The 25,181-nt window shown below is 44.1% G+C and overlaps 1 long non-coding RNA gene across 1 annotated transcript in view; it reads right to left on the reverse strand.

The window, feature by feature from the left end:
* Positions 1–24,177, reverse strand: part of LOC141983992 (uncharacterized) — a 69,645-nt gene extending 45,468 nt beyond the window's left edge. Inside the window, exons 1-2 of the long non-coding RNA XR_012638608.1 lie at positions 24,083–24,177; positions 23,491–23,763 (exon numbers count right to left, since the gene is read on the reverse strand). This is a non-coding gene — a long non-coding RNA (uncharacterized LOC141983992). The remainder of the gene's footprint in view (positions 1–23,490; positions 23,764–24,082) is intronic.
* Between the last annotated feature and the right edge of the window lie 1,004 nt (positions 24,178–25,181).

Below are 25,181 nucleotides of genomic sequence, written 5' to 3' on the forward strand. Positions count from 1 at the left end.
TTTCTTATGTAGGCTCCTATTTCCCCCCACCCCCTGTCCCGATTTTTCACATTTGCTGTCTGGTCACCCTGTGTGGAATAGTCTCCCAAATAAAGCATTGGAATTCCCATTTGTGGAATATTAGGCAAAGCAATGGAGAATGTCATTTAGGGACCATCTCATAACTAGCAGAGAGATGTAATAAATGGTCTAATAGTAACATCTATGGCACTGGTATTTGCTTATCAGACATAGGAATTGCCATACTGGGTCAGAGCAGTGGTCTGTCTAGTCCAGTGTCCTGTCCTCAACAGTGGCCATTGCCAGCTACTTCAGAGAAAGGCACAAGAAACCCCTGCAGCAGGCTCCTATGGAATAACCTGTTCACTCGGAAAGGAATTTCCTCACCCCATTAGTGAGAAGTTGGCCTATGCCCTGAACCAGGAGGGTTTATATCCTGTCCAAAATCCTAGTAATATATTTTAGTCATTACTATAACTCTGGACGGTCTTATTATCCATATAAATGTCCAATCCCTTTGTTGAGTCTATGATGGCTATTAATTACCAGTGATAATAGATTGGCTATTAATTTATATAACCAATTAACCTTTTACAAGAGTTTATATATAAAACTAAAATCAGAAAAAGATATTAACTTCCAAAGCTTATATTCAAATAGTATATTGTGAACCAGCCAGGAAAGCAACCATTCAGGCTGACCTCCTTTCCTGTAGTCACAGAAATCTGCTCCTTTTTTCCCTCCCCTTCTCCATAAAGACATAGTCTTAAAATGAAATGTCAGCCTCAGCTTTAACATTTTTGATTTAGGTCATTGCCTTAATGTTAATTGTAAGGGTTTTTTTAAATTTACTTGTTCAATTTACCTCTGATTTGAAGCTACATTAATCAAGTTTCCACCTACACTGCAGTCTGTTATAGACCACACCACATAAAGCCTCCTTTGCAACACTTGTCATAGCACGTGCACTGAAGCTCCTAAAAATAAACTCAGAGAGAGAGACTGCAAAGAAAATGTGCTAGGCCAATTTATATGAGCTTAATTCTATTCCTAGGGCACATGGCATATTCACATTGTCACTTCTCTTGAAAAATCTATTGCTATGCCTTATGAGGTCAGTAAACTAGCAGTGCCAAGTTCCTTTCCCCTGAGGATATACAAAGAAGGGAAAACTGCAGTAGGTGATCATTGTACATGACATGCACCTCTCGGAGCTCTGAGAACTCTTTCAGATCAGAAGAGAGTCAGTGGGAGTTCACTCTGTGCATTTTGTGGTGCCCTGCCATGTAATTGTTATTATTAGCTTTTCACTAATTTAAAAAACCGTAACTCTCCCTTTAAAAGGATGTCAAGCTAGTCAATTCTCTTCCTATTCCAACCCCTGTCCAATCCACTCTTCAGATTACTCTGGCTTTGATATGCTATTTGTCTGCCCTTCTCATAACCATCTCTGTGCTTTCTTCCACACCGCCCTTGATGCATGGGATACCCTTCCTGAGCTGGTACTCACAGTCACTTCCGTCTCCTCATTCAAATTCTTCTTGATGACCCACTTCTAGACCCCAGCAAGCTCACAAAGGACAAGTAAACTAGTGTTGTGATGGTGAAAATGAGCAACAGCTGGTGAGCCAGAGATGTGGTCATTTTATAAAGACCACGGTTTGTATATTTTAATCTACATACGATTACATTTTTGTACAATTTGAACCCAGAACTAAGTACAAAATACTAAATGCAGAGGGCAGTGCTGCTGTCCCCACTGCTATAATTGTCATGGATAGTGTAAACGCACAGACAGCAGCAACTTCCATGCTTGTATTCCCTTTTGAACTTAAAAATATTTGCTGCCATAAATTAATCCATGGCTTCTGATACCTTCACACTTTATCTGACCGAATACTAAAATCTGACTATCAAATTCTTCATGTGAAAAACAACATTTTTGTTTTATTCTATGGGAGCACATTTGTTTGAAACCCAAGAATGCTACAACAGCTGTTTGAAAGCTCCACAAATCCAAAATGAACCAGGGGCAAACAGAGGAATCACATGAACTTCTACCCTCTTGAACTATCATAAAAAGATGAGACCTACATAAATGCATACATAAATGGCATAAATGCATCTGCTTCAGATTGACAATGGAACTAGTAACAACTTCCAGCCAGCTGATCAGGTCAGCAGTAGAGCTGGGCAGGAACCAGATTTTTCCTTTTTGCATATAGTATTGTGCGTTGAGGGTGTGTGTGGGGGAATTGTTCTGAAATAGAATGAAAGGAAAATAATTGGAAATTTCTACAAAATGAAATTCTGAAGAAAAAAAAGTCTGTTTTGGGATGATCAAAATGTTTCATTTTGATAAAACAGGAACATTTTATTCCAATTTTGACATTTAAAAAATTATATAATAAAAAAATGTAACAAAGTTGTTTTGAAATGGAAATCAAAATGTTCCATTCAAAAAATGTTAAAATGCTTTGACAGTATCAAAATACTTTTTTCAGGTTTTCTTTCTAAACAAACTTTCATTGAAATTGACAAGTTTATGCAAAAATGTTTTGCATTTGATGAATCACCCATTTCCGACAGAAAATTACTATCAGCTCTAGGCAGCAAGTGGTCTCTGTCTCCAGCTCATCCTGTATGGCACAAATCTTAACAGGCCACCACTCAGAAACAAAAGAACAGTCCTTCCTAATTCAGCCAGTCCAGTGACAGGAAGTGTGTGCTGAGTATGGGGAAGAAAAAAAACTCAGCAGCAGCAGTTACCCAAAGCCCCTAGCAAGAAGAAGAGAGAATGGTAATTGTAAACGACTGCCCCCGTGAGGGGGCAGGGCACCAGAGCCTGAGCTCCAGCCTTAGCTCAAACATCTACCCTTTCAATTTTTAGCTCTGCAGCCTAAGTCGCACGAGCCTGAGTCAGCTGACCCAGGCCAACTGCCGCTGTGCTGTGGGCCTTTTATTCTAGTATAGATGCACCCTTTGCCTTTATCACCCAATGAGCAGGTGAGAAAATGGTGCTGATCTGCAAGGGGAACCTGCTTCAAGTCACACAGCTTCTCAAAGGTAGTGAGATAAGCATCGATATCCCCACTTCCTTAAACTGGTTTGGACACCTGCGGTTCTTCCCTTTGGGAGTCTGTGCGCAATGTGACTACAGTGACCACAGAGCTGCCTTAAACTATGTTATTGTTTATTTTACTAGTGGGAACAAAGCATTTAGTGAAGAAGAATTTTAAAACAACCAACCACCTTGGCTTACCATCCCCTGATGGTAACCTAGCCAGGCCTAACTTCTTCAGATACTGCCAGAAGGCCCTGTGTCAGCCTGGTTTCCCCAAGCAGCTCCTCACCAACTACCTCCCTGTTAGGAGAGTCCCTTTATTCCAGCCAGAGTTTCTTTGTTCTTGTCAGTTCCCATGTTTGGCCCATCTTGTCCAAAACAGTCTCAGCTGGAGGTTGAGCTAGACTCCACAGAGCCAGTGGCGCTGGCACTGCGATGCTGTGGCCAAAAAGGCTAATACAATCCTGGGATGTATAAACAGGGGAATCTCACATAGGAATAGGGAGGTTCTATTGTCACACTGTCTGGAATGGCTCACAATGGCGATTGCCAAAAAGCAGAGCAGAAACCCCAAACTGGGGGGTATGTTCTATAATTAGACTTCATCCACCCAGTAACAAGTGTGAACCCCTAAAGCCCTATAACAGTCTTCCCACGGAGTCACAGACAGTCCCTTTGGGCATTCCAGTCTATCTTGCCACCCAGGCAACCTGGACTTAGTGATACACCAAAAATCACAATATTCAGGTTACTCCCCATCCCAAAGGGCCAGGTCACTTACCCAAGGTCATTTGTACTCAGATCTCAAAACAAAGACAACGCCTGTAGCCAATCTTTTAATAAACTAACTCAAGATTTATTAAGTAAGGAAAGCAAGAAGAGTTATTTAGAAAGTTAAAACAGGAAACATACCCACAAATGAGTTACAGTCTCAAATGTAAAAAGGAAATATAAGTTTCTATAATAAGCAGCTCTGTTAAATAACCTTGTGTGTCCTGACACATGCCAAGCAGCATGGAGATCTCTTGCTTACTTTTAGGCATCTTTAGCCCTCAGTGTCTGGACAGCATAAAGAGACCCAGTTTCTCCTTGTCAGGGATTTTTTTATCCCCATCACCCCAGAATCCAAGCTGATGGGATGAGCACATGCACAGATTTTTCCTTTCTGGAGGGCGTTAAGAATGCTTTAATAAGGTCTCTGTCCTTTGATGCTACATAATGCCTCATTTACTCATTTTCAATGAGCCATCTGGTGCGTAGGATGAGCACTTTGCCTTAATTAATGCTTCTTTTCCTGTTTGGTGAGTTGCACAAGTACAGAGGTTTACAATGCAAATACTGAGTATAACTTTATACTATGGAATACAGATATTATAGTAGGATTAATATATAGAGCATCCTACAAGCAATAGATAAACACTAAACACAAACACTAATATCTATTTTAACTGTGCTAACCTTCAGGTAAGCCAGACTGGTTTCTAGCTGTGCATTTGTCAGTGTTTGTTAGACCCTTGGCCTTTGCATGAGCTGGCAACTAATCTGACCAGGTCACATATATTACCTCTTGTCATAAATATACCCTTCCCTTTAAACACCTTTAAAATCCCTCCTGGCCAGAGGAAAAACCCTTTCACCTTTAAAGGGTTAAGAAGCTAGGATAACCTCGCTGGCACCTGACCAAAATGACCAATGAGGAGACAAAGATACTTTCAAAGCTGGAGGGGGGGTGAGAAACAAAAGTTCTCTCTGTCTGTGTGATGCTTTTGCCAGGAACAGAAAAGGAATGGAGTCTTAGAACTTAGTAAGTAATCCAGCTAGATACGCATTAGATTCTGTTGTGTTTAAATGGCTGAGAAAATAAGCTGTGCTGAATGGAATGTATATTCCTGTTTTTGTTTCTTTTTTGTAACTTAAGGTTTAGCCTAGAGGGATTCTCTATGTTTTGAATCTGATTACCCTGTAAGATATTTACCATCCTGATTTTACAGGAAAGGGGGTGTAGGGTTTGGGGAGGATTTTGGGGGGGAAAGACGTTTCCAAGCGGGCTCTTTCCCTGTTATATATTTGTTAGATGCTTGGTGGTGGCAGCAATAAAGTCCAAGGGCAAAAGGTAAAATAGTTTGTACCTTGGGAAAGTTTTAACCTAAGCTGGTAAAAATAAGCTTAGGGGGTTTTCATGCAGGTCCCCACATCTGTACCCTAGAGTTCAGAGTGGGGAAGGAAACTTGACACCTCTGTATTTAGCACTGGCACAACCGCTGTCCAGTTCTAGTGTTCACAATCCAAGAAGGATGTTGATAAATTGGAGAGGGTTCAGAGAAGAGCTCTGGGAACAAATAAAGGATTAGAAAACATGCTGTACAGTGAGAGACTCAAAGAGATCAATCTATTTAGCTTAACAAAGAGAAGGGTAAGGAGTGACTTGATCAGTTTATAAGTATCATATTTTTGTTCCCCATCTAGGTAATGAGCTCTTGAGCCTAGTAGGCAAATGTATAACAAAATCCAAAGTCTGGAAGTTAAAGCTAGACAAATTCAGGCTGAAAATAAGGTGAAGGTGAGGGTAATTAATTAACCACCTGAACAAGTTACTAAGGATTGTGGTGGATTCACCACCACTGGCTATTTTGAATTCAAGATTGATGTTTTTTTTCCCCTAAAAGAGATGCTCTAGTTGAAACCAGAATCAATGCAGGGGAGCTCTATGGCCTGTTCTATACAGGAGGTCAGACTAAATGATCACAGTGATCCCTTCTGGTTTTATAATCTATGAATCTATTAATTGCCCCATAGCAACCTTCAAGTGTTTGCTGAGGGGTGGCTTATTCACTTCCTGATTGTTTTTCCCCTACAGCCTACTTTAAAACAAAAGCAATATAGTCATACAGTAAATATCCCAATAACCAAGTCAACATACAGTATTCATAAACTATGACAGAGCAGCTCCGTATTCATCACACCACTCTTAGCTTCCACAGCAGCATAGTTCCTTGGTGGAGTTGCCAAGGGCTTCCCATTCAGCTGCTGCCTCTGCAGTCCTTCTCAGGAGTGGGACCGTAAAAAAGTTATTGGGATAAGCTCAGGATTAACCCATCTGCAAAGGCCCTAGCGGAAAGGGGTGTGGGAGTTTCAGTGGAGTGTGCTTGCCCGAAGACACCACCTCAGCCTACCCTGCCCCCACCAGTAGACAGCTCAGTCCTCCCAAAGCCCCATAAACAGGCTTTCGCTGGGAGCAAGGGAAATGGCACTCTCTCTTCCCTGAAGCTGGGATCCTCTAGATCTTTCCCTGCTCTGCTTGTGAGAACAAAGGGATCATATGGCTGTAAGGTGTTAAACCCCAACTACAAAACAGGGATGTTATTTTAACCAAAAACTTTCACTCTGACCTATGGAAAAAGTGGCCACCTTTCAATGAATTTTAAACCATCCTTAAATGACCCAGCCTGTAGTATCAAGTCTCCTGCAATATTTATGCTGGGCATTAATCACAAGTCTTCTCAGTTTGGGCTCCCATTGAAATCAGCTGAATCACAGGTGATCAATACCTCTCACATTCAGGTCCTTATTTCCATTAACTTCAGTGCATCAGCCCTGTGTGGGTGACCTAATGACCCCTTAAGATACCTGCAAAAGTTTTGGAATCTGTGTCTTTCCTTCTTCACTCAATGGGATATGCATGGGGAATACGGCTCCCTTCTCTGCCTTAGATTTCAGTTATGCAGGAGAAATGCAAAAAAACAGAGGACCTTACTTTAGGTCCTGCCAGGGAAAAAAGCCTTTTGTTAATCTTTAAAATGCACTTGTTTAATCTTTTGTATTGAATCTGCATAGTGATGTCACAGACTGTTGTTCCACTGGATAGTGGGTGGGTGGGTGAGTGGGGGGAGGAGGGTTGGCAGAGTCATGGCCCTGCATCTTCCCTGCCCCTCCTCACCACCTTTGTGTGAATTTATGCCCGGGGGAAGGGAGTGTTATGAGTAAAAGACTGCAATTATGCCCATCTTCCACCAGTGAGTTTTAAGGGGGAAGAGGATCTCTTTACTCTTCATGATTTGTGAAAGGGCAAGGTACAATTTGGTTCTTACTGGGCTTAGAAACACGTACAATAAACAGCGAATTTCTGTTTAACTAGGGGAAGAGCCACCTGCTTAATATCTGCATTTAACGCCAACAAAATGAACAAGTGCATAAAGACCTTTTGGCTACTAATTCAAAACTCCATAGGTAGATGCTTTCCTAGTTGCCCTTTCCTGTCTGAGGAGTCTGGTGGTTTATATGTAGATACAACACTTGTGAGCACAGGGCCTGATTCTGCCACACTTAGGCTGAGTAGTACTTTTTTCTGGAAGTCATTCCAATGAAATGAAGGGGACTACTTGCAGAATGCAGTTCTACTCACTGTGAGCAAAGTGTCAGATTTAGTCCCCCAGTGATCTCAGATTTTTGAGCTAAAAATCTCTTCTGGTGTGTAACGATGCTGGTTCTGGCAGGACCCAACTGAGAGTGCCAATTCAGGACAAATTGCTTAAAGCAGGGCAGTTACAGCCCAAGGCTGGGGTTTCTATGCACATGAAGGCACACCAACCCAGCCAAACAGAGAAGACTTTGGTTTTACCCTACTGGCTAACCACAAGTCACACAAGCAATTCCCTTAGACACTCCAGTTTCCCAGTATCACCACCAGTGCCACTCGTTATGAGGACAGATGGTTATGAAAACCAGTACCCCAGTAAATGAAAAAAAGGTTCTCTCAATCCCAAAAAGGATCTCAAGCCCCAGACCCAGGTCAATATACAAGTTAGATCTTACCCACAAATCACACTGTTGCCAATCCTTTAGAATCTAAAATCTAAAGGTTTATTCATAAAAGGAAAAAAGATATGGATGAGAGCTAGAATTGGTTAAATGGAATCAATTACATGCAGTAATGGCAAAGTTCTTGGTTCAGGCTTGCAGCAGCAATGGAATAAACTGCAGGTTCAAATCAAGTCTCTGGAGTACATCCACAGCTGGGATGGGTCTTTCAGTTCTTGGTTCAAAGCTTCAGTGTAGCAAAGTCCCTCCAGAGGTATGAAGCAGGATTGAAGACCAGATGGAGGAGCTGCAGCAGCTTTTTATATTCTCTTGCCATGTGGTCTTTCTTTCTTTGTTCCAAAGACAAGCTGTCCCTCACATGGCCTGGAAAAACCTCAGAGCTCTATCCATAGGCATGTCCCTGCATACCTTGCTGAGTCGCAAGGCATGTCTGCCTTCTCTCAATGGGTCAATTGTATAGCTGATGGTCCTTAATGGGCCATCAAGCAGGCTAGGCAGAGCTGACACCAACTTGTCTGGGGTGTCACCCAGAAGCATAGCATAAGTTTGAAATACAGACAATATAGAGCCAATATTCATAACTTCAACTATAAAAACGATACACATACACAAATAGCATAATCATAACCAGCAAACCATAACCTTGTCTTAGACACCTCATTTGACCCCCTTTATATAAGATTTGGTGCCATTACAGGACCTTGGTTGCAACAATGATCTATATGGTCCCAGTTCAAGTCAATAATATCACATGGTGTAAATGGGCTCCTTTGACATCACAGCAGAGCTGTGCTGATTTACACCATTAGAAAATCTGACCCTTTCAATCCACACAAGCCTATTATTAATAACTTGGGATCAGAGTTTTTAAAAATTGTTTCAATTCACTTTTGTCAGAATGTTATACCAATAAAATAAAAACCAGTAGGATCTTATTAAAGGGGAAAAGGCAAAATGCCACATTTATTGTGAATAGAGAAAGAATCATAGTAAGCAGTTAGTTATAGCTATAACATTCCATTCAGATTCATATTTATTCACACACACACACACATATACATATACATATATATACACACATATATATAGGTTCTGCAAGGTTATCATCATAGTTACCAGCCTTAGAGTTGCTCATGCCAAGCCACTGGCCAGGTGGCCTGGACATGAGGAGCGAGTAGGGCCTTGTCAGATGCTCATCCGACGCTCCTGGAAGTTGGTTTGCAGAATCAGACCCCAAAGTTCTCACTTTCTAGCGTCCATTTTTATAGGAATTTCTTCCTATGCCAGTCTATGGGAATTGCTTCATCATGCTGTTGCTGAATCAATCAATCAGCAGATGGCAGATTCCTGACGGCTCCGTGCTGCTAGATGTTATCTTGTTCTTTGGTTCTCCCATTCTTGAGGCTGTTGGGTGGATTCCAGTCTGCCCTCCGGGGGTCCTCTGGTTATTTCCACTTGACGCCTTCTTCAGCCGATGGACACTGGATTCTTAGGCTGGCACCTCCCTGATCATTCAGTTATTATCCACACCTAGCATCCATCCACATACATCCTCTCTATTTTTATCACAATTGTTAACAAAGCGAGATGAATACAACAAAAGGGCAGGGAGTCTCTGGGTGCTGTTTCTGTTGTTACAGAGTATTGCTTTGAGTCTCTCTCTGTGCGAGTAGTTGTTGTTACAAAGAATTGCTTTGAGAACAGACTCTGTCTTAGAATGTACTAACACAATTAGCAGCTTGCAAATTTCACACAGAGGGAGAGAAACAGTACCAAAAACCAAGAGACCTCTTAATTAGTAATACCCTGGAATTTAAACTATGGGGAATCAAACTCATTTCTGATTTTAATACAGAACTACTTTAATAGTTGGAAGGCATGAGATGCGATGTCCTGAGGTTGGGGGTTCCACGACCACCACTCCCAACAGAAGGAGGCGGGTGGTGGTGGTCGGGGACTCTCTCCTCCGGGGGACTGAGTCATCTATCTGCCGCCCTGACCGGGAAAACCGAGAAGTCTGCTGCTTGCCAGGGGCTAAGATTCGCGATGTGACGGAGAGACTGCTGAGACTCATCAAGCCCTCGGATCGCTACCCCTTCCTGCTTCTCCACGTGGGCACCAATGATACTGCCAAGAATGACCTTGAGCGGATCACTGCGGACTACGTGGCTCTGGGAAGAAGGATAAAGGAGTTTGAGGCGCAAGTGGTGTTCTCGTCCATCCTCCCCGTGGAAGGAAAAGGCCAGGGCAGGGACCGTCGAATCGTGGAAGTCAACGAATGGCTACGCAGGTGGTGTCGGAGAGAAGGCTTTGGATTCTTTGACCATGGGATGGTGTTCCATGAAGGAGGAGTGCTGGGCAGAGACGGGCTCCATCTTACGAAGAGAGGGAAGAGCATCTTTGCGAGCAGGCTGGCTAACCTAGTAAGGAGGGCTTTAAACTAGGTTCACCGGGGGAAGGAGACCAAAGCCCTGAGGTAAGTGGGAAAACGGGATACTGGGAGGAAGCACAGGCAGGAAACGTCTGTGATGGGAGGGCTCCTGCCTCATACTGAGAATGAGGGGCGATCAGCAGGTTCTCTCAAGTGCTTATATACGAATGCACAAAGCCTTGGAAACAAGCAGGGAGAACTGGAGGTCCTGGTGATGTCAGGGAATTATGACGTGATTAGAATAACAGAGACTTGGTGGGATAACTCACATAACTGGAGTACTGTCATGGATGGTTATAAACTGTTCAGGAAGGACAGGCAGGGCAGAAAAGGTGGGGGAGTAGCACTGTATGTAAGGGAGCAGTATGACTGCTCAGAACTCCGGTACGAAACTGCAGAAAAACCTGAGTGTCTCTGGATTAAGTTTAGAAGTGTGAGTAATAAGAGTGATGTAGTGGTGGGAGTCTGCTATAGACCACCGGATCAGGGGGATGAGGTGGATGAGGCTTTCTTCCGGCAACTCGCAGAAGCTACTAGATCGCACGCCCTGGTTCTCATGGGTGACTTTAATTTTCCTGATATTTGCTGGGAGAGCAATACAGCGGTGCATAGACAATCCAGGAAGTTTTTGGAAAGCGTAGGGGACAATTTCCTGGTGCAAGTGCTAGATGAGCCAACTAGGGGGGGAGCTTTTCTTGACCTGCTGCTCACAAACAGGGAAGAATTAGTGGGGGAAGCAAAAGTGGATGGGAATCTGGGAGGCAGTGACCATGAGATGGTCGAGTTCAGGATCCTGACACAGGGAAGAAAGGTAAGCAGCAGGATACGGACCCTGGACTTCAGGAAAGCAGACTTTGACTCCCTCAGGGAGCGGATGGGTAGGATCCCCTGGGGGACTAACATGAAGGGGAAAGGAGTCCAGGAGAGCTGGCTGTATTTCAAGGAATCCCTGTTGAGGTTACAGGGACAAACCATCTCGATGAGTCGAAAGAATAGTAAATATGGCAGGCAACCAGCTTGGCTTAATGGTGAAGTCCTAGCGGATCTTAAACATAAAAAAGGAGCTTACAAGAAGTGGAAGGTTGGACATATGACCAGGGAAGAGTATAAAAATATTGCTCGGGCATGTAGGAATGAAATCAGGAGGGCCAAATCGCACCTGGAGCTGCAGCTAGCAAGAGATGTCAAGAGTAACAAGAAGGGTTTCTTCAGGTATGTTGGCAACAAGAAGAAAGCCAAGGAAAGTGTGGGCCCCTTACTGAATGAGGGAGGCAACCTAGTGACAGAGGATGTGGAAAAAGCTAATGTGCTCAATGCTTTTTTTGCCTCTGTCTTCACTAACAAGGACAGCTCCCAGACTGCTGCGCTGGGCATCACAGCATGGGGAGTAGGTGGCCAGCCCTCTGTGGAGAAAGAGGTGGTTAGGGACTATTTAGAAAAGCTGGACGTGCACAAGTCCATGGGGCAGGACGAGTTGCATCCGAGAGTGCTAAAGGAATTGGCGGATGTGATTGCAGAGCCATTGGCCATTATCTTTGAAAACTCGTGGCGAACGGGGGAAGTCCCAGATGACTGGAAAAAGGCTAATGTAGTGCCAATCTTTAAAAAAGGGAAGAAGGAGGATCCTGGGAACTACAGGCCAGTCAGCCTCACCTCAGTCCCTGGAAAAATCATGGAGCAGGTCCTCAAGGAATCAATCCTGAAGCACTTACACGAGAGTAAAGTGATCAGGAACAGTCAGCATGGATTCACCAAGGGAAGGTCATGCCTGACTAATCTAATCGCCTTCTATGATGAGATTACTGATTCTGTGGATGAAGGGAAAGCAGTGGATGTATTGTTTCTTGACTTTAGCAAAGCTTTTGACATGGTCTCCCACAGTATTCTTGTCAGCAAGTTAAAGAAGTATGGGCTGGATGAATGTACTATAAGGTGGGTAGAAAGTTGGCTAGATTGTCGGGCTCAACGGGTAGTGATCAATGGCTCCATGTCTAGTTGGCAGCCGGTGTCAAGTGGAGTGCCCCAGGGGTCGGTCCTGGGGCCGGTTTTGTTCAATATCTTCATAAATGATCTGGAGGATGGTGTGGATTGCACTCTTAGCAAATTTGCGGATGATACTAAACTGGGAGGAGTGGTAGATACGTTGGAGGGCAGAGATAGGATACAGAGGGACCTAGACAAATTGGAGGATTGGGCCAAAAGAAACCTGATGAGGTTCAATAAGGATAAGTGCAGGGTCCTGCACTTAGGATGGAAGAACCCAATGCACAGCTACAGACTAGGGACCGAATGGCTAGGCAGCAGTTCTGCGGAAAAGGACCTAGGGGTTACAGTGGACGAGAAGCTGGATATGAGTCAGCAGTGTGCCCTTGTTGCCAAGAAGGCCAATGGCATTTTGGGATGTATAAGTAGGGGCATAGCGAGCAGATCGAGGGACGTGATTGTTCCCCTCTATTCGACATTGGTGAGGCCTCATCTGGAGTACTGTGTCCAGTTTTGGGCCCCACACTACAAGAAGGATGTGGATAAATTGGAGAGAGTCCAGCGAAGGGCAACAAAAATGATTAGGGGTCTGGAACACATGACTTATGAAGAGAGGCTGAGGGAACTGGGATTGTTTAGTCTGCAGAAGAGAAGAATGAGGGGGGATTTGATAGCTGCTTTCAACTACCTGAGAGGTGGTTCCAAAGAGGATGGTTCCAGACTATTCTCAGTGGTAGAAGAGGACAGGACAAGGAGTAATGGTCTCAAGTTGCAGTGGGGGAGGTTTAGGTTGGATATGAGGAAAAACTTTTTCACTAGGAGGGTGGTGAAACACTGGAATGCGTTACCTAGGGAGGTGGTAGAATCTCCTTCCTTAGAAGTTTTTAAGGTCAGGCTTGACAAAGCCCTGGCTGGGATGATTTAATTGGGGATTGGTCCTGCTTTGAGCAGGGGGTTGGACTAGATGACCTCCTGAGGTCCCTTCCAACCCTGATATTCTATGGTTAATATGATCCAACAAGAAAACATCTTTTTTTACACTCAAAAATGGACAAAATTTGCCACTTCTTTTCATCTGACAGATATAAGCCTCTGTAAAATAAAGCTGAAAACAGAAATGCTGGCAGACACTGCTAAAATAAAAATCACCAGTTCTTCTGCAACAAATTAGAACATGATCTTCTGGAAACTGTATGCAAAATGGTCTAGTAGGTAGGGTGCTGGCCTGGAACACCTAAGAGCTGGGTACTCTTTCCAGTTTGGCCACTGACCTACTGTGTGACCTTGGGCAAATCACTTTGCCTTTCTATGCCTCTAATTGTAAGCTTTTTGGGGAAGGGACCATCTCTTCACATGGGTCTGTGGTGTGCCTAGTACAATGGAGTCCCAGTCTCTACTGAGGTAACAAATAGAAAATTAAAATAAATAAGCATTTTGTTTTCAGATCCTTTTTGCATTGATATTAGTACTAACTTCTATGTTCTTATGGACGTCCAGTGCACTGTATGAGTGCTGAATACTTGCTAAAATAACCAGATTCCGGCTCTGAGGACAGAGTGCTGTTCCTCATTTGTTATGGGAAATATTTTTAAGCATGACCTCAGAGGAGAGATGCTGTCCCTTCTAAGAGCTGCCATAGTTTTGACTTTGGTCCCTGTCTATGCGTAACCCACACACCTCCTAGGTGTGGTGTTCTGCCCCATCTAGTGGCACCGAGACCACTGAGAAAAAGAGAGAGATAAATGAGTCTGCTCTAGGGCCTTACCTAAGAGCCAGTTGGCTTTTAGCTCATGCAGTAGAGGCTCATGCCCTAAGCTCCAAAGGCCCCAGGTTTGATTCCACCTCCCAACGACTGGGGTCTGTTGGCATTACATATGCACAAGCGAGGCAGACATGTCTATGGCAATGCTGCCCTGCCACTGTTCTCAGGCCTGATTACTAGGAACAGTTTAGTCAAGAGAGCAATTTGCCTACTGCATAAAGAAAATTATCACCTTCAAATTACATCTTAAAAGGGAAGCAAATGCTGGCACTGCTTATACTCCTTTGTGAAAATGGCAATTAGTCCAGATGTGCAGCCATACATATTAGAGAAGAACATACAGAGGGGCTGTAATTGATAGGTACAGTATATGCAACAGCTTTAGAACCCTTCCTGATTGGGTCATAATCTGTTTGCTTTTAAACCTTGGCTTAGCTGCAGCTGTTCTGTGTGATCAAATTGTAGCTTCTTTTCTTTAAAAACATGTTAGAAAAACCCTGTGGTGGGTAAGAAACTCATGACAAGCTTTTTTTTGTCAACAACCTGATGGCATAAAAGATTGTAGAACCAACACACAGACACACACACACTCTGTGGGTATGTCGGAGGGTGGGAGTAGATTCTACTGACCTTATTCACAGCAATCCCATCAAGAGACCTCATCCAATATGCAAATGAGCAGCAAGAGCTGCAGGCCCCTGCTCAATTCCCTCATTATCTCAGGAATGAAGCTGACATGAATGTCAGTTTTTGGCTAAATATTGAACATGAGTGTTTGATGCAGTCTCCAGCTAGAAATGTGAGAACAGTCCTGAGATAATGAGTAAATCCCACACCACACCTGTACACGTGGCAGGTCACAGATGGTTAGAAGGAGGAACGGAACTGCACCCTGCTCTTAGAAATCTTAGCAAACAAAACACACAACATTTAACAGTACAAGCAGGAAGAATAATAAGAGGCATGGCCTCTTCTGGGTTTAATTTCCTGTCTCCCTGGTCACAACACTTCACCCTGTGAAACAAGGCCCTGTCCATTGTGACTAACATACTTTGACCATGAGAACAGCCACCCTATCGTACTGAAGAATCATTTTCTATGGAATAAAGTAATGTCTGGAAACCTAGGTAACTGCACATGGAATCTATACTGAGATGAAGAGTCTGCTTTCTAAGATAGTTTTAAACACACACACATATAAACAATTTTGTACAACACTCATGAACATTGCTGGGACTTTTGTTTAGTGTGAGTCCTACATAAAATGCCATTTGATATCTCATTTTATGTTCCAAGTCACAAGCTATTTTGCACAGACTGCCAAAAATAACCTGGGGTATTTAAATTAAACTTAAGGTTCTTTGTTTTATGTCAAAGATAAGGAAACTGCTAATTGCAAGTACTGTTGCACTGAGCGCTGCAGGAAAGCCTACACATGAATAATTATAGATGGGCTAGAGCCACAGTGTATGAATCCAGATTATGAACACCCCGAAGTTTAGGGATATTCAGATGTGGATTTTTGGTTCAATCCCCCTTGTAAATCTGGGGCTGACTGCAAAATGTAAATTTGAATCCACATGTGGATTTCAGACTCCTCTGAACTTTTGAGGGTGTTGAGATCTGAGGGGTTTCATTTGAGTCCATCACTGCTGATAAAGTTTGTTTGGTTCTAGTTATGTAAAACAAAATGTGTACTGTTGGCAATACGGGCCAGCATTTTCAATTGGCACTTAAACCACTGTGGCCTGATTATCAGCTCCCCCTTGACTTTATACTCCGCACCTCTGTGGAAACCAGGAGATTGAGTTAGATGCCTCATTTGAGGAACCCAAATTTTGGCCAAAGCAATGAATGTTTGTTAGTTAAGCAGTGAACATGACTGCCCATCAGTCAATGAACTGGCATAGGGGATCAGGTACAGGGAGTTCCTTGTGGTGCTTAAGCTTGTATTTCATGTCTTCACTCTGTCACATCAGCATGGAAGGCTCATTCTCTGCCCATGGCTCTCCACTACCGACCCAGGTTAGCCAAAGTGAGAAAAAGTCATATAGGGAGGAAGATCAGCATTTTACATGGTTACAGTTGCTAGAGAAACTGCTTTCTTACTTGATACTTGTTCAGCATCTCAAACTTGCCATTGAGTGACAAAGGAAAAGCTGCAACCCTTTCCGCCACTCCCAACCACTACCATTTGGAAAACAAAAAACAGCCCTTTCCCCAACATCGCAGAGGAGAAATATCCAAAAACTACTTAAAATGTTGTAGACCAATGCACTCGAATTATGCACTGAAATAATGCAAGTTTTATACATCAACATTTAAAAAAAAATAAACGTGCTGGGGCCCTGCTAAGAGCAATTCTTATATCTCAGACACCATTCTTTTCAAAGGCCAAGGGGGGGGGAAGGGGGGAAAGAGTATCTGCTATTAAGGGTCTCTATAGGAACCACGTGTAGTGCAAACCACATGAAGAACATTCTTGGGACAAAGGAGTGTGAAATGTTTTTGAAAGGGACAACACAAGAGCAAAACATTGTGTGAAACATGATCCTCTAGCCTCAGTAGTTGTGCCTGCCAGGTCACTGATTACCACTGACTTTTGGCACAGGCCAAATTCCTGCCCTGGGAAACCAGAAAAAGCTAGAGAGTTGTGGTGGCTGCTTTTTCAGTGTGATGCCAGCCCCCTACTTCTTCTTTGGCCTCTGCTTCAGTGTTGAAAGGGTGTCATTTGCAGAAGGATCTATTGGATCATTAGCTAGGAAACATTTTAAAAAAAATATCTGGTCTCCAGTGTTGTCTGCTGCATTCCAAGGCAAGAAGTTCTCTATTCTGAAGCATCTTTACAAGCCAGGCATGAAGCAACTCTTTGACAGGAATAGCTTAGCAGCATCCGCTGAACAAGCAAAATTAACTCCATCTGAAGCAGGCAAATGAGCCCCCATGTTTCCCCACTTCCTGCTCTTCTCTTCCCAGTCAACCATGCCTCACTCTCTTTCCTGAGGAAAGGTTGGCAGGTGGTGAGCAGTGTTCTTGCCTCACAGAACATGGCAAGTCATTTATGTGTATTTTGCCATTATGTCCCTTCCTATTTTCAGTTCATTTCTTGTATATCTTGGCATAGCTTTTTCTCAGGCCTGTGATCTTTCTCTACACATCTGTCACCACTTTCCTCTCTGTTTCCCTATGTTGTGTTCTCATCCTCCTTTACCCAGGTGCTCTTTACATATCTTTCTCCTACACTCATTTTCTCCTTCCTTCTCTCTCCTCTCTTCCCAGATTCTCTTAAAAGTATGATTGTTTATTTTGTACACTACCCAAGAACATGGTAGGCACCTGGTACTTGGATGATTTAGCCACAATACTTTAGCTCAGTAAGATGACCCAGTAAAGGGTCATCTCTAGGAAGAGGTGGTGGCTAAAATGTTGGGCTGGGACTTAAGAGATCTGGGTACAGTTTCTGGATCTGCCATAGACTTCCTGTGTTGACTTCAGGCAAGTGTCTCTGACTCTGTTCCCCAGCTACAAAAATGGATAATTCTACCTCCTTTCACTCTAGTTCAAAGGAAAATTCAAGGAAGTCCTATTGCTTGCATTATACAGGAGGTCTGACTAGATGATCACAATGGTTTAATAATCCATGATTGTAAACCTAACCATACGCATGAAGAAACAAGAAGTGGAGCCCTGAGCCTAGTGAAGTCAGTGAGACCCTTGCCCTAGTCATCAGTAGGGTAAGAATTTCACCCATGATCCCTGTTTGGAGGAGTTTGCAACTAACAGAAGGACATGATATAACAGGAGAGTATGGTGGGGGTTCAAAAAGTAGTAACAATTTGATAGCATGTTAATTCTGCAGCTAGTGCACACTGTGGAGGAGTAAAAAGGCAGGGTTTTTATTGCAGAGTAAAGTAAGGTCCTCACTGGCTATTGTTTGTGCACATTGTGGAAGTAGTAGGTCTTAAAGAGACCTGAATAAAGAGGGGGTAGTTGTCAGCTGGATGAAGTCATGTGTCTGCTGAAATGGTTGGATCATAGAGTTTAAAGCCAGAATGGACCACTAGATCATATAGTCTGACCTCCTGCACATCATAGGCCCACACTTGTACATAAACCCCTCACGCAAAATTCAACCAACGTATTATAGCTCTCGGGAAACTAAACTCTTATGTGCCACAGGCAGAGAATACAAGGGACCAAGGTGTGCCAGTGCCAGAGGCCCATGCAATTGCAGGGAACTGATTAAGTGAGATGCACTTAAATCATCCTGATAAGCAACCTATTCCACATACTGAAGAAAGCAAAAAGAATCTCAAGGTCGCTGCCAATCTAATCTGGGGGCAGGGGGAATTCCTTCCCGACCCCACATATGGGGATCAGTTAGACCCTAAACATGTGAGCAAGAATCAGCCAGCCAAGCATCTGACAGAGAATGATCAGTGCCAGCTCAGAGCCCTGACCTACCCCATTCAGGGTCTCATCTCCAGCCATGGCCATCTCTGGTGCTTCAGAGGAAGGAGAAAAACAGAAAACAAAATGCACTGAGGGAGAGAAGGCCCATAGCAGTGATTGTACTTCAGCTTTTATCCTTTAGGGGCATTCTTGTGAAAGTAATTTGTGATACCTTGATGTATTTGATGGACCTAAAGGGTTAAGGTAGGAGCATCTGTCACCAATAGATATTTTTCAGAGTTGGAAAAGGGAAACAAGTAGCACCACTTCAAGCACACTTAAGGTCCGTTTGTCTGGATGACACTGCAGCAAGTGCAGTTGACTGCAGATGCTTTTTTATTCCTGAAAACACAACTAGAATGCTGTTGTGAGTGGACTGGATTGGAAATTAGTACCCACTCCAACTCTTGCTGTGAATATTGGTTCTTTATGGATTATGCATTAAACACTCCTACCATAGGGCCTAATACTGCAAGTCCTATTTAAAACAATGAAAGTTGACAGGTCAGCCCCTCCCAGAAGAGATTCTTCAGCTTGCAGAGCTTTTCACCTTGCTGATACCTCCAACAAAGCTGTCAACTGTTAAGATGTGGACTCACTGGCCATTAGGGAATGGACTGAACACCAGCTGATGCACATAGAATCAGAGAATACTGGGTTGGAAGGGACCTCAGGAGGTCATCTAGTCCAACCCCTGCTCAAAGCAGGACCAATCCCCAACAAAATCATCCCAGCCAGGGCTTTGTCAAGCCTGACCTTAAAAACCTCAAAGGAAGGATATTCCACCACCTCCCTAGGTAACACATTCTAGTGCTTCACCACCCTCATGAAAAAGTTTTTCCTAATATCCAACCTAACCCTCCCCCACTGCAACCATTACTCCTTGTTCTGTCATCTGCTACCACTAAGAACAGTCTAGATCTATCCTCTTTGGAACCCCCTTTCAGGTAGTTGAAAGCAGCTATCAAATCCCCCCTCATTCTTCTCTTCTGCAGACTAAACAATCCCAGTTCCCTCAGACTCTCCTCCTAAGGCATGTGTTCCAGTCCCCTAATCATTTTTGTTGCCCTCTGCTGGATGTTTTCCAATTTTTCTACATCCTTCTTGTAGTGTGGGGCCCAAAACTGGACACAGTACTCCAGATGAGGCCTCACCAATGTCAAATAGAGGGGAACGATCACATCCCTCGATCTGCTGGCAATGCCCCTACTTATACATCCCAAAATGCCATTGGTCTTCTTGGCAAGAAGGGCACACTGTTGACTCATATCCAGCTTCTTGTCCACTGTAACCCCTAGGTCCTTTTCTGCAGAACTGCTGCCTAGCCATTTGGTCCCTAGTCTGTAGAGGTGCATGGGATTCTTCCGTCCTAAGTGCAGGACTCCGTATTCATCCCTGTTGTCCATCAGATTTCTTTTGGCCCAATCCTCTAATTTGTCTAGGTCCCTCTGTATCCTATCCCTACCCTCCAGCGTATCTACCTCTCCCAGTTTAGTGTCATCTGCAAACTTTCTGAGGGTGCAATCCACGCCATCCTCCAGATCATTTGAAGATATTGAACAAAACAGCCCCAGGACCGACCCTGGGGGCACTCCACTTGATACCGGCTGCCAACTAGACATGGAGCCATTGATCACTACCCATTGAGCCCGACAACCTAGCCAGCTTTCTATCCACCTTATAGTCCATTCATCCAGCCCATACTTCCTTAACTTGCTGGCAAGAATACTATGGGAGACCGTGTCAAAAGCTTTGCTAAAGTCAAAGAACAACACATCCACTGCTTTCCTCTCATCCACAGAGCCAGTTCTCATCATAGAAGGCAATTAGATTCGTCAGGCATGACTTGCCCTTGGTGAATCCATGCTGACAGTTCCTGATCACTTTCCTCTCCTCTAAGTGCTTCAGATTTGCTTCCCTGAGGACCTGCTTCAAGATTTTTCCCAGGGACTGAGGTGAGGCTGACTGGCCTGTAGTTCCCCGGATCCTCCTCCTTCCCTTTTTTAAAGATAGGCACTACATTAGCCTTTTTCCAGTTGTCCAGGACCTCCCCTGATCACCATGAGTTTTCAAAGATAATGACCAAATGGCTCTGCAATCACATCCACCAACTCTTTTAGCACTCTCGGATGCAGCGTATCTGGCCCCATGGATTTGTGCTCGTCCAGCTTTTCTAAATAGTCCTGAACCACTTTCTCCAGAGGGCTGGTCTTCTCCTCCCCAGAGCAGTAGTCTGGGAGCTGACCTTGTTTGTGAAGACAGAGGCCAAAAAAGCATTGAGCACATTAGCTTTTTCCACATCCTCTGTTACTAGGTTGCCTCTCTCATTCAGTAAGGGGCCCACACTTTCCTTGACTTTCTTCTTGTTGCTAACATACCTGTAGAAACCCTTCTTGTTACTCTTAAGATCTCTTGCTAGCTGCAACTCCAAGTGTTGTTTGGCCTTCCTGATTTCACTCCTGCATGCCTGAACAATATTTTTATACTCCTTCCTGGTCATTTGTCCAGTCTTCCACTTCTTGTAAGCTTCTTTGTGTTTAAGATTTTCAAGGATGTTGTCATAAATATAAAGGGAAGGGTAAACCCCTTTAAAATCCCTCCTGGCCAGAGGAAATCTCCTCTCACCTGTAAAGGGTTAAGAAGCTAAAGGTAACCTTGCTGGCACCTGACCAAAATGACCAATGAGGAGACAAGATACTTTCAAAAGCTGGGAGGAGGGAGAGAAACAAAGGGTATGTGTGTCTGTCTATATTTTGTCTTTGCCGGGGATAGACCAGGAATGAAGCCTTAGAACTTTTAGTAAGTAATCTAGCTAGGTACGTGTTAGATTATGATTTCTTTAAATGGCTGAGAAAATAGCTGTGCTGAATAGAATGAATATTCTTGTGTCTTTTTTGTAACTTAAGGTTTTGCCTAGAGGGATTCTCTGTTTTGAATCTAATTACCCTGTAAGGTATTCACCATCCCGATTTTACAGAGGTGATTCTTTTTACTTCTATTAAAAGTCTTCTTGTAAGAAAACTGAATGTTTTCATTGTCCTAAGATCCAAGGGTTTGGATCTGTGGTCACCTATGCAAATTGGTGAGGATTTTTACCAAACCTTCCCCAGGAAGTGGGGTGCAAGGGTTGGGAGGATTCTGGGGGGAAAAGACGTTTCCAAACTATGTTTTCTCAGGAACCCAGATAAAGTTTGGTGGTGGCAGTGGAAGTCCAAGGGCAAAGGGTAAAATAGTTTGTACCTTGGGGAAGTTTTAACCTAAGCTGGTAAAAGTAAGCTTAAGAGGTTTTCATGCAGGTCCCCACATCTGTACCCTAGAGTTCAGAGTGGGGAAGGAACCTTGACAAAGGATTTCACTGTTAAGCCATGCTGGTCGCCTGCCATATTTACTATTCTTTCTACACATCAGGATGGTTTGTCCCTGTAACCTCAATAAGGATTCTTTAAAATACAGCCAACCCTCCTGGACTCCTTTCCCCTTCATGTTGTTCTCCCATGGGGATCCTGCCCATCAGTTCCCTGAGGGAGCCAAAGTCTGCTTTTCTGAAGTCCAGGGTCCGTATTCTGCTGCTCTCTTTTCTTCCTTGTATCAGGATCCTGACCTCGACCCTCTCATGGTCATTGCCTCCCAGGTTCCCATCCACTTTTGCTTCCCCTACTAATTCTTCCCAGTTTGTGAGCAGCAGGTCAAGAGCTCTGCCCCTAGTTGGTTTCTCCAGCACTTGCACCAGGAAATTGTCCCCTATGCTTTCCAAAAAAACTTCCTGGATTGTCTGTGCACTGCTTTATTGCTCTACCAGCAGATATCGGGTGATTGAAGTCTCCCATAAGAATGAGGGCCTGCGATCTAGTAACTTGTTAGTTTCCTGAAGAATGCCTCCACCTCATCCCTGTGGTCTATAGCAGACTCCCACCACAACATCACCCTTGTTGCTCACGCTTCTAAACGTAATCCAGAGACACTCAGGTTTTTCTGCAGTTTCATACCGGAGCTCTGAGCAGTCATACTGCTCTTACATACAATGCAACTCCCCCACCTTTTCTGCCCTGCCTGAACAGTTTATATCCATCCATGACAGTACTCCAGTCATGTGAGTTATCCCAATCACATAATTCCTTGACTGTGCCAGGACTTCTAGTTCTCCCTGCTTGTTTCCCAGGCTTCTTGCATTTGTGTATAGGCACTTGAGATAACTTGCTGTTTGTCCTGCTTCCTTAGTATGAGGCAGGAGCCCTCCCCTCTCGCGCTCTCCTGCACGTGCTTCCTCCCGGTATCCCACGTCCCCACTTACCTCAGGGCTTTGGTCTCCTTCCCCCAGTGAACCTAGCTTAAAGCCCTCCTCACTAGGTTAGCCTGCTTGAGAAGATGCTCTTCCCTCTCTTCGTTAGGTGGAGCCCACCTCTGCCTAGCACTCCTTCTTGGAACACCATCCCATGGTCAAAGAATCCAAAGCCTTCTCTCCAACACCACCTGTGTAGCCATTCGTTGACTTCCATGATTCGACAGTCTCTACCTGGGCCTTTTCCTTCCACAGGGAGGATGGACGAGAACACCACTTGTGCCTCAAACTCCTTTATCCTTCTTCCCAGAGCCATGTAGTTTGCAGTGATCTGCTCAAGGTCATTCTTGGAAGTCTCACTGATGCCCACTTGGACAAGCAGGAAGGGGTAGCGATCCAAGAGCTTGATGAGTCTCGGCAGTCTCTCCATCACATTGTGAATCCTAGCTCCTGGGAAGCAGACTTCAGTTTTCCCGGTTGGGGTGGCAGATAGATGATTCAGTCCCCCTGAGGAGGGAGTCCCCAACCACCACCCGCCTCCTTCTCTTGGGAGCAATGGTCGTGGAACCCCCATCCCTAGGGCAGGGCATCTCATGCCTTCCAATTGGCAGAGTCTCCTTCTGCTCCCTTCCCTCAGATGTATCATCTAGTCCACTTTCCGCATTAGTAGCGGTCAAGAGAACATGAAAATGGTTGCTTACCTGTATCTGCATTGCTGGTACATGGATGCTCCCCTTTCCTCTTCTGGAGGTCACATGCTGCCAAATTTCTTCACCATCCTTCTGTCCCCGCTGTGCAGCCTGCTCTGAATCTTCAGAATGTTGTGTCCGTAGAAGCATATCCTGACATTTGTCCAGGAAATCTTCAGTTTCTCTTATGCAACACAGGGTCGATACTTGTTTCTCCAGACCTTGAACCTTCTCTTACAATATGGAGACCAGCTTGCACTTTGTACAGACAAAGTCGCTTCTGTCCTATGGGAGAAAGACAAACATGGCACATCCTGTGCAGGTAACAGCTGAACGCTCACCATCCATATTACCTTCCGTCTACGAGCTTCCTCAGGAGCTGTAACTACTCAGAGAAGCCTGCAAGATGTAAGCCTCAGTGGGCTCTCCCCAGGCAAACTCCCTCTGTTAGCCTCTCCACTGTTCGCCACTCAGCTGGTTCGCAGCTGGCTGGCTTTTTATAACAGTCAGGCCCACTCAAGGCTCACCTGGACCAAGCACTCCCAATTCACACTTTTCAAACAATCAAGCACACGGTCAAACTGTCCCCGCAACAGACACTCACCACATAAGCCATTATCAGCTATCTGAAACACAGGAATGAATTTCCCTCACTGATGAAAGTACCAAAGCTGCATCTGAATTAGTGACTTAAGAATAGTGACTTTGGATAAAGTTCCATATCTGAGCCAAACACTTCCCCTTGTATTGGTAATGCTAGCTATTTGTATGATAATTTTCAGACACGACAGCAGTACACACAGTAGCTAATGCAACAGTTACTAAAACTGAGACACTATCTGAACATCTTTCCTAATTTCATTTAGTGTCTGTTCTCTCAATCCAAACTTTAACTTGATTTCAGATGCTGAGCATGAAATAATAATTACAGTCTCTGCTACCATCTGGTGCATAGACAACTAGGAAATTCCATTTAAATCATTTATCACTGTTTCATGTAGGCTTTTGATCAAATGCCAATTGAAGGGGCTAGGCAATGAGCCAAGTTCCTAAAGATAACAGCCTGTCTTTCTGACATCTTCTAATGGATGTCTAGTAATCAGCTCAAGCTCAACAGGGCTAAAACAGAGCTCATAATTTCAACCCCCAAACCCTCCCTGCTACCTCTTTTTTCTCAGTCACTGTGGACAACACCACCATCCTGCCTGTCACTCAGTCCCATAACTTGGGTGTCCTCTTTGACTCAGCTCTCTCTCTAGGTCCTCACAGGCTATGTCTAAGTCTCACAGATTTTCTCTGCGCATCTCTAATAAATGGCCTGTCTCATCCATTCATACAGCTACAACTTATCAAGACATCTCCGTTACTGCAGCATCCTTTCCTCTTGCCTTGACAAATGCAGTCTCTCCCCACTCAGATCCAGTCAGAATGCTGCTACAAAGATCATTTTCCTACTCTATCCCTTTGACTGTGTCTCCCCTCTGTGCATCCCTCTGCTGGCTCCCTCTTCTCTACTGAATCAAACAAGCTACTTGTCTTCATTTTCAAGGCCCTTCACAGTCTATCCCCACCCTATCTATCATCTCTCATTCAGTATTAATAAGTTGACTTCTGCCTCTGATTGGCCCATACCACCAGCCTCTATCAGTGACTTGTTAAATTTTCAAACAAGCACCTTTTTGCTTTCTCCTATGATACTCCTC

The sequence above is a fragment of the Natator depressus genome, chromosome 3 (assembly GCF_965152275.1).
Source record: "Natator depressus isolate rNatDep1 chromosome 3, rNatDep2.hap1, whole genome shotgun sequence".
NCBI classification, from domain to species: domain Eukaryota; kingdom Metazoa; phylum Chordata; order Testudines; family Cheloniidae; genus Natator; species Natator depressus.